Raw genomic sequence first — 11,053 nt, forward strand, 5'->3', positions numbered from 1 at the left:
GAAGCGAGATGGAGCACAGAACTGACGATTTCAGTCAGGAATTAATGAAGCCTTCTTTATACCTTTATACCTTAACCCTAACCCTAGTGTGGTTAAGGTGGATAAGGTGCTAAATGGTTAATGTCTAGTCAGAAGCACTTGAGCTCAAATCCCAGCACCACAAATCTGCCACTGCTGAGCCCTTGCACAAGGCCCTTAACCTTCACTCCACAGTTATATAAATAAAAATTAGCTATTGCTCTTTATAAGGTCATCTGCCAAAATTCTTATATCTTATTAGATGGTTCAGGAATTGGTTTTAAGGTATAGACAGCTTTAAAAAGTAATAATCAGCTTATTGCTACAGGTAGTTTCTGACCCAAAATAATATATGGTGAAATAAAGTATATACATTGGATTGCAATATCTGATAATAAATAAGAATGTATCTTAATGTATTTTTAAATTCTAGGTTGAATATTTTGTTGCTCCTACATTTATCAGCAATTACAACCTTTATTTCCGAAAAAGATAAATTATCGCAATGGCAGAGTTAAAGCATTTGAGACCAAACAAGCGACTGAATCCAGTTAGCCAAAACTAACTAATAAATATTTTCAATGACAAATAACATGCCTTTTATATTTTAGTAGGACAGTAACTGGAGTCAGTGTGAACTACTGTCAGGTTTAAATTCAGAGAAATTCAGCCTTCAGAGAAGGAATTGTTTGTTTGTCCCTAATGGACATCTAAAATATGTGTTTGTTCCTAAACATGCACATAACACCCATAAACACCCACATACTCTGAATTGCAGAGTCGCACAAGCACTACAACCTGCTATAAATATGAGTGAATTTTATGCGACTGTGTTGTGCTGAGTCATGCACAGGGCTCCCTCATGGCCACAGGCACAGCACAGAGTGACAATCACAGAGAATAAAACATCAGCCGAATGCAGCTGGAAAATTATGGTGCACCAGTCATTTGGATATAGGTTTCACTTCATTTACCTTGCTTAAACAAAAAAAAAACATAGAACTCTCACATCAGCTCAAGACAAACACTAAAATGGAATCGCATCATTTTGGGGGAGAATTTAAGTAGTTGACTCTGTTTTTGTATATAAATATCTGCAAGAAGCAATGCGGATGTGGGTTTAGAAAGCCATATTAATGACAACATTTGCCCATTTCCTAAATGACATCCAAAAGCAGTCACTATACATCAGTATATAATGAAGAAGCATTTTGGAAATTTCATTCAACTTTTCACAGTTTAGTGTGGAAACCACCAGGACTGGCATGACACCAGGACTGGCATGTTTTGGCTCTGATGTGCTATCTAGTGAAAATTGCTTTTAAATGATCTTGTTGTATATAAGACCCACAGGTGAACAGTGGTCCTGACATTGCCATTGCTTACGCATGCACACACACAATGTTATGTATAAACCGGGTCAATCTGCTTTGTCATTCCATACCACCCTTGTGTCAATAATGATCGTAAAAGTACACTAGAAGCATGTCAGTACACAGAATGTTCATTTGTTGTTGTTTTTTTGTCACTTATTAAATTAAAATGTACATTTTACAGTTAGATCTCGTAATTCGGGAATTTAAAACCTTTCATTTAAATTCATGTCAATTTGGGGTCTTTTATTTTATTATTTATTTAGTTTTTATTTTAAAATATAACCAATTTTATTCATCATTTATGTTCCAATATTCTTGGTGAGAAATACAGTGGTAAGTCCAGACCTGTTTTTTCTGTCCTCTGTAAAATCGAGCCCCTTTTTGCTTTGGGATCCTCAGATATTTCCAAGAAAACTGGGCCTGATGCAGGATCTCTACATCTTTCCTTGGGGAGCTTTGTTATGATGTGCTTGAACCTCCTCTTGTTTTAATGGAGCAGTGGCTATACTCCAGATGACTATAATCCTATCAGAGAGTTCAGCAACCCTGGTAATAAGCCTAATTTCTGGTGCTGATACTTGCAACCTTATTCTTCCTTTTAGCTTGTGAGCATAGATGTGGATACGGACACAGATAAGGACACCACCACAGACCAGTTACCATCTGTAACACTGCTGCTACTGACCAAATCCATTTGTCAGTATTAAAAAACATCCCAAAATATTTCAAATAACCCACAAAAAGCAAGAATGGAAGAGACCAGAGAGGAATACTCTGAACTTGCACAGCACAGTGTCACTTTATACCACACTATACTGCACATGGACACTTTAAGGACAATCGCACTAAATCACTTTAATTTGTACTCTGTCAATATCTGCCATACTCATTCATGTATATACATATGTTTTTCTATACTTTTTAAAATGTATTATCCTTAAATTAAATTTATTTTTTCATGTTTAATGTTGGACAGTCATATAAAGCATTTCACTGCATGTCGTACTCTGTATGTACGTGTATGTGACAAATAAAATTTGAATTTGAATTTAAATTTATATACGTGTTCATCCACTTCAGATGAGTCCTACAAAAAAACATCTGTAGATGCCTCTAGCACCATACTGGACACCTTTCCAAGCTTGTCTGCTACTTAATATCCTGTATTAAAACCACAAAAAGGAGTAAAGAGTAGACACACCCATGTTGGAGTCAACAACCTCTGACAACCACCATAAATGGTTTTAATTTAATGTCAAGAAACATGACCCTCTCACTGCACTCTTACATAGACTGGATCTCAGTCACCTAATTACCCTGTACTCCTGCTGTAGCACCTACAATCAATTTCACAATCCAGCTTTAATAATAACAAATAAAAAATATGCGAAAGACCCAATAATTGTAGACATTTGGAGTTTTAAGTTGAACGGAGGCCCCCAGGCTACGCTTTATGTAGGCTTTACAAGTCTGCATGTTTAAAATAAAAGCTTATTTCCAAGTGGAGCAGCAGTGCAACACACACACCAGGGACACACTCATAGTAGTAGTATACTGTAGACAATGCTGCCATAACAATAGCAGCCTTGATTCACCAACTAAAGTTCAAAGAATGTGCTAGAGGTAAAATAAACTCAACCATATAGATTATGCATTTATAAAATTGTAACTCCCACTATTATTTTTGCATGATAAACTATAAATGCATTTATCATCAAAACCTAACTTGAAATCAGTTGAAGATGTGTTTTGTGTGTGAGCGTACAATTATTTTACAAGCAACCTGCAAACTGATTGCATTTGCACACCATCTTAGACCAATAATCCGTAATACAGGGACTGTAGCATCAAAGACAATTTACAGTCAATAGACTGTATTAAACCATAAATGTAGCATAGGCTATAAAGCCTAAAGAAATATCGATAAATAAAATGGCAATGCATTGCAACAAAGCATGTTCTTATCTTTGATAAGGTTTGCTTTCTTATTTTCCTGGCAACAGATTCCTGCATAAGGATTTAAATCTAATCCGCACTGGATATCACTTTCTATGAACTTCATCTGATGCATGCTGATTTAGCATCTTGTTATCCATTGTTGACCTAAGCCTTGTTTTAACCAGCACTCCCTGTTCACACTGGTAACTGGGACATTGGTGGGAATCATTAGAGAGCAATGCTGCAAATTCCTCCGAATACTCTAAATCACATGCTCATCCCTGCTGGAAGTCAGTTTCTGATACACAGGAGTGAAATAAATTCTACTCAGAAAACTCAGAAAATTAACCATTTAACAAAAATTGTTCAAGTACCAAGGCTTAAGTCTGCTAGCCTGTGTGTTAGTCAGCCGCTGACAAATCTTACTTACTTATACGATTCTTCTTATTTTTATTATCAGTTGCAGGTGATAATACGCTTTCTGTTGAGTCCTTGAAAATCTATATTGATGTACAGTGATGTACAGTGCTACAAGACCTCTAGCATTCTCAGCTGCATGAAGCATTAGTTTCTCATTGAGGTTTGCTAATGTACTGGCTAAAATATTAGTGTTTCATTCGTATTGGCTTGTAGTAGCCTAGGCAAAGTAAACTAAATCTTGTCAATGAAATTAACATGTCTGTACTGTTCATAAAATAAAAATTTAATTGTTTATTATAGTTTAGTAGTATTCAGTAGTATTAAATAAAGATTTACAAAAAGACCTGTCTGCATTGTTTAGCATTGGAATGTTTTTTTTTTTTTTTACCTGAAACACATGCATGCCAATTAATGATGATTTTCTATTTAACTGCTGTATCTGATAACCTCTCATATACTTTTACCGATAACCTTAAGAATCCTATTACCACGTTACAATCTCAAATTTCATTAAAGCCTGTAGCACTGAAAGGTTGGCTAAAATAAGAAAAAAAAACCCATTAAATCCTATATGATAAGGCAGCAATAAATAGCTTAAGCAAAGTATGAGCAAATAATTGCAATAGCTTTAAAAACATAATCATGGCTTTGACAGGTTGAGGATGGTTTGGGATCGTAAGAGTTTTACCACAAAACACCCAACCCAATAAAGAACCCTGCCTGGACGTTTTACAGAATAAAAAAATAATAATTATTGCGGGCACACATGACACATTACGTGTTAAACCTGTAAACCTGTAACTTTATAACTGAAAGTAGGTTCAACAAACTGCCGGTGTGGTTAGATTTTTCAGAAACTTACCAACAGCAACAATGTCATGCACTGATTCAACACACCAGTACAACAACTATGTAATCTTAAAATATAATTCTGTAATCTAATTCTTAATTGGTTTGATGATGAGTTCTTAAGATGGCAGTTTAGTCACCTTTGGCAAACACAGCTTACACTGCATAGTAAAGCTGTTGCTTTGTTGACTTGAAGTAAAAGTGGTCACTTCAATCTGGTCAAGGGTTTGTTTCATTAGAATTTAATGGCATCTTGCTTTCAGCTGGGTCTGCATCACTGGCATCCAGGGGCACTGCTAGGGTTTCCGGGCCCTCCGGGCTGATTTGTACTCGGCCCCAAGACCATGTTTCCCAATTATCTGATATTTTTGCTACATGTAACAACAATCATTATCAATTAGCATAACAGTTATTGTGTATTCAGTAACAGATAATAAAACTAAATTTGAACAATTTATTAAATTGACAAAAATCATGTGTACTGTGTACAGTAAAGCAACTGACACTATTGTAAGGTCTCTCACACACAAACAACTAAAACACTGCTTGGATTATTGTAATCAGAGCGATAAAAAGATAATTAGAGTGAATAATAGGTTTCACAAAACAGAAGCTCCAGAAAGAAATGTGGACATTCACTCAAACCGTGACAGGATCAGTGAATCAGTGATGCGAACTTGAGAACCAAATCAGTTCAATCCGTGAATAATTTAGGCTGCTTTTATCAACGAGAATAATTGAAATGATTTCTACAACTCTTATTTCATAAACTTGTAGATTCCATACAGAAAGCTGTTTCCAATCTTTCTAAACCTTTATGAATCTCAGGGCTGTTTCATTACTATTGCCCGATTGCATAGAAAAGGATAGCTTCTTGGAAATACTGTTTCAACAGTGGATAAACATCGGGGTGAGTAACTGATTCTATTTCTATTTTATGTTTATTTAAACAACTTCATACGGACTAGTTTTAGAATCATAACACAAAACAGGGAACATAAATCACTTTTTTGTTTTTGGAAAAACTGGGTGATTAGCTGACTTCCCAGTCTGCCTCTCTCCACTGTTTTACATTTTTTTCTTTTCCCCGTTTGGCTCCCTGATTTTCTCTGCGCCGTTCTTACGTTCTGAGCTGGAACACCGGGCGGTGGAGCGCCCCGCACGCGCAGTATTTTCCCTCTTGTATTAATTGACCTTCTTTATTTTTTTACTGGTAATTTTAAATATTGAGAGGTACAGTACTTGAAACAAAAGATACTTAACTAAAAGTAAAATTACAGATAATAAAAAACTACTTTAACAAATAGAAGTACACAAAAAACTACTCAATTTCAGTAACGAAAGTAAATGTAATTTACTTTCCACCTCTGTAAAACGCTGACAAATGTAATTGAAAAGCATTGTCAACCTTTTTTTCAATGTGACTACTATCATTTGATTGTAAGCTGTATGTGGGCAATTACAAATACAATTTTCTGGATATGTAGAGGAGAAAACACTTTTCTTGAACAAAATAGCCTAAATAAAGATGACAAGCCAAAATACAGACTATATTTGTGTACCCATTTTGTTTCCCTCATGTCTGTGCTATCTTCTGACTCTACCTTTTAGTTATGCTGCCGTAGCTAATCTTGCCAGAGTCCCTGCAGTGATTTACAGTTTGATTGCAGTCCCTAAACTAACCAGGAATCCTGTCCCTTTCTTCTTTCTGGACCTGCGTGATTCATCCTGATGCCTGACCTCTGAATGGAATTCTTATTAAAACGAGACCACTTTTTGTACATGGACAGCTTAAAGATCCATGAAGTTAAAGAGCAACTCAAGAACTCTGATGCATATGGACTGTAATTAATATAATCAGTCCACTACAAAGGTTTACAATCGCATTTAACTGTCCATCAGTGAACTGTTTACTGAAGAGTAAACTCAACAATGATATATCTGAAATGAATAGACAGTTGGGGCCATCGAGATGCGGATAGATTCCATTTTGAGTCTGGTTCCTCTCAAGGTTTGCTCCTAATTCCATCTCCGGGAGTTTTCCTTGCCACTGTCATCAATGGCTAATAACTAAGGACTTTTCTTTCTTTCCTTTCTTTCCTTTCTTTCTTTCTTTCTTTCTTTCTTTCTTTCTTTCTTTCTTTCGGCTTCTCCCGTTAGGGGTCGCCACAGTGGATCCTCCGCACGTTTGATTTGGCACATGTTTTTACGCTGGATGCCCTTCCTAACAACTGGATGCCCTTCCTAACGCAACCCTCCCCATTTATCCGGGCTTGGGACCGGCACTGAAAGTGGCTGGGGATGGTTCCCTGACCGGGTGAGAGCGCTGCATCTTACCAGGGGACACTGGAAGGACCAGGGGACCCACCACCAGGGGACTCTAAGGACTAACTTATAAATTAATATTACATTAACATTATATAATATATATTATATATAATGTTATATAAATTAACTAATATTTCTAACCAATTTGTGTCTGTAAAGCTGCTTTGTGCCAATGTCCATTGTTAAAAGTTCTATACAGATGAATTAAATAGAATTCTTGTTTGTTTCTTATTTAATTGTAAAATTGAAAAGTTCCATGCTGTTGTGCTCAGGAGCAGTGTTCCTAGTACAGATGCTTGCTGATGTAGATACCAATATCAGCCACATCTGTGCTTAGCAATCTTTCTCATTTATTTTAATCTGTTCTCTTGCATTCAGTTACCAGTTATGAGGACAATAACACATATTTGCCACCAAAATCTTATGAGTAGAAGTACAAAAGTTTAGTATTGGGGCAACACCCAGTACCAGTTTGAGTATGAATGCATTTTTAGTTCCCAGTTCAAGCTCTGGATTCACCATTACCCTGACTAAGATAAAGGAGATACTAAGATGAAGGAATGGACCTCAGGAAGTGATAGATTCACCAAAAACAATCCAAAGACTGTTCGGTAGGGGTGCAAACATTATTAATTTAACAGTGGTTCTTTCCTTTTTGGACAATTTGACATTCTTGAAATGTTGATTGAATGTTGATGGAATGTTCCCTCTTGTATATGGCATTTGGGCACAAAATTTTATATTCATAAAATCTAAGCATTATAAACTTGGCCAAGATTACAAACTTGAGAAAGCAGTGAAATCTCAAGTCTATTTCTATAGTTTCCCATTTATAACCTGAATCAAAACTGATTAAGGACACATCAAACAGAGAGGATCAAATACTTGAATCTTACATATGCTTCTGGATGTTTCAAAAGTCAGAGTTTTTGATGCTTTGACTAAAATGTAGAATTGACAAAAACTTGTCAACAGTTAACTGCTGTGACACTGAGTCAGAATAGAATACTTGCTCAGAGGGAGACAGATGATTCTATTGTTATTTTATTTTTACTTAATGCCATTCATCATTTAGCCTGAACCTCAACACAAACTACATTTGGTTTTCTGCAGTGCCATTAGATATTGTCTGTGCTATTTACAAGCAGGATAATAATACTGACCTTGTGCAGATGTAGAAGGAGAGATCTTTCTTCAGTCATGCCATCTTTGTAAAAGAAGCCAAACACTGCTAATTTGCAAATGCTGCATCAGACTTAGTTGCAATCAGTTGAAATAGAATCCTAGGAATGAAAACTGAGGTCCTTTCTCACTGACTGTATTTTAGACTTGCTATGAGATGTGTCATTTATGGCTTGAACACAGTTATAAAGATGTCAGTTTCATTGCTCACAAACACTGGTGTTGCAAGAAAAGTAAAGCCTGGTGTGTGATGTGTCAAGGTATAACATGAAAAAATCTATTAAGACCAACAGCATCAATCAAATTTAGAGTTCCTCTCAATAGAGTCACAAAAGATATTCTTGCTACAGCCTATGACTTTACTATTGGCATAGTAATGCCAAAGAGAGATCAAAAGCAAGTCATTCAGCAAGGTGCCTGTGGGCATTCAACATGCATTATGCTTTTCTGAAAAAACTTGTCACAAGAGATTTTAAATCCCACACCATTAAAGAACTGTACTCCATTAGAGAACTGTATAAATAGTCAGAATTAAGATCTATTTTGTTTGATGGCACGCTAAACACAAATAAAACCTTGCCTATTAGCTTTAGACCCCTAGTAACCAACAAAGCCTGTTATTATGTAATTTTCTAGAAATTTGTAAGACATGCCAAACAACTGTTCAGACTGAGAATGCTTAAAGAGTGTCTGAGCTAAACAAGAAACGGCTTCTCAAGCCTTCTATTAAAACAATCTTGGGTTTTGTGGACTGGGCCCTGGTCTTGCCCTAGAAACAAGCATAAATTTTTAAGAGCCTGATATCTATAGTGTAACCAAAAGAAAAGGAGATCTACCTGTCAAGTCATGCCATTTCATAGACCTTGTCAGGCAATGGCAAAGATCAAAAGCTAGACCAGTTTTTTTTTTAATTTGATATAGTAATTAGAGTTGTTTGCTTACCTGAATTTTATCCATTTAATAATTTATTAAGCAGCGTCTCACATTGGCACCTTGAAAATAGAAAGTTTTCCATTTCACCTGTTACTACTATTTCTGACTATGCATATGCAGATTATTAAAATGGACTTCAACAAGAAAATAACCACAACCAAGGGGATTTTGTAAGTTGCCATCTGCATTTCTGCCCATGGGTCCAGTTTTTAGTGGGAAAACAAACTGAACATATTGTGAGTTCTCAGAGCATTATAGTGGCTATAGTGACTGAAATACCAATAGAAATAGGTTTTTTGAGTATTACACAATGTAATGATGATGAGTTATAATCAAAAGTTGGTGATTGATCATCTGCCATTTCAGTCGGTTTATCCAGTGTTTTTTGTTTTTTTGCTTCCCTAAATTTTGACCTTTGTTACACAGTTTAGCTCATTGCTTAGGGTTCATAATGAACGGTTATATACCCAGATTAACCTACGATTGACCTTGTTGGCTGTGCACACCATATGGTGGTGGATTATTGACACCATGTTTTTTTTTTGTGTTGGTGCTCTCTAGAGGGTCTTGTGAAGAATAATCATGTTACAATATTGTCCGGTCAGAAATACCAATATATTCAAATGATCACCCCAAATCAGCACAGCAATGATATGCGTTCGATAGCCTCTGGCTTGAAGACATGTTGAAACCTAAATTAAAGAGAGCAGTTGACATTCAATAAAATTTAAAACATTAAGTTTTAATTAAAGTGGAGGCAATTCTTTGGAATGTGTGATCAAGATGTTATCAACAAAGGCACCAAGCACCACAACAGCATATAAACTAGTGAAATATAGTATAGTTGCTTGAAATAACAGCAACACTGCAGTGCTAAGTATTCTAATTAGAAAACCCTTTATTAAACAAAGCAACTATAATTAATTTTAAAGTGCACCAAAAAACCAAAGACAATAGTAGAGAAGACAAATATATGGTGATATTTTTTCCCTGAGGGGGACACCAAGCCATAACTCTTCATTCAGTAGCATATAAATCATGATCCAAAGTAGCAGGCAGGAAAAGACTCAGGGAATGCTGGCTCAGCACCAAGGGGACCATGGGCAGCACAGAGTCCGCCTTTGCTTAACACTGAATATAACATACATGAACACAAATATATTAATGGTCAAAGTGAAAGCCCATAAGCATTTTAAAATATTAAACCCAAAGTGTGTGTGTACGTGTTTGTGTGTGTGTGTGTGTGTGTGTGTGTGTGTGTGTGTGTGTGTGTGTGTGTGTGTGTGTGTGTGTGTGTGTGTGTGTGTGTGTGTGTGTTTGAAACTAGTATATTATGTGAACATTTATCCATATACCCACGTGGACACTTGAGCTGCCAGACCTTTGCAGCCACATTTCTCTTGACATTAGCTTGTTAAGAAATATATATATATATATATATATATATATATATATATATATATATATATATATATATATATATATATATTTATATATATATATATATATATATATATATATATATATATATATATATATAGAGAGAGAGAGAGAGAGAGAGAGAGAGAGAGAGAGAGAGAGAGAGAGAGAGAGAGAATATATTCTCGTATAGACAGACAGGCAGAAAGACACATGGATATACATAGATAACTGTCCACATGGGAAAATTAGGCAAACTCACCAGAGAATACTACATTTATTCCTCATTTCAGGGACAACAGGAAAGACAGAGTTTTAAAACAGCATGTCAAGACAGATATGAATGTGGACACAAAAACAGTTCTCACCAAATACCTTTTCAGAGGTCAATTCAGAAGCAAGTTTTACTTTGTTTTTGCTCGTATTGTGCTCCAATCACTGTGTTGTTTTCATTCAAATACAAAAAACACAGAGAATTACAGAAGTAGGCAGAGAGAGTGAGAGTGAGTGAGAGTGAGTGAGAGAGAGAGAGACAGAGACAGAGACAGAGACAGAGACAGAGAGAGAGAGAAATTATTTGTCTGTCCCAC

At 35.9% G+C, this 11,053-nt stretch overlaps 1 protein-coding gene across 1 annotated transcript in view; it reads right to left on the reverse strand.

Moving 5' to 3' along the window:
• ank1a (ankyrin 1, erythrocytic a) overlaps positions 1-11,053 on the reverse strand; it is a 98,876-nt gene that overhangs the window by 86,902 nt on the left and 921 nt on the right. The window lies entirely within an intron of this gene.

Source organism: Silurus aristotelis, assembly GCF_946808225.1.
Source record: "Silurus aristotelis genome assembly, chromosome: 23".
NCBI classification, from domain to species: domain Eukaryota; kingdom Metazoa; phylum Chordata; class Actinopteri; order Siluriformes; family Siluridae; genus Silurus; species Silurus aristotelis.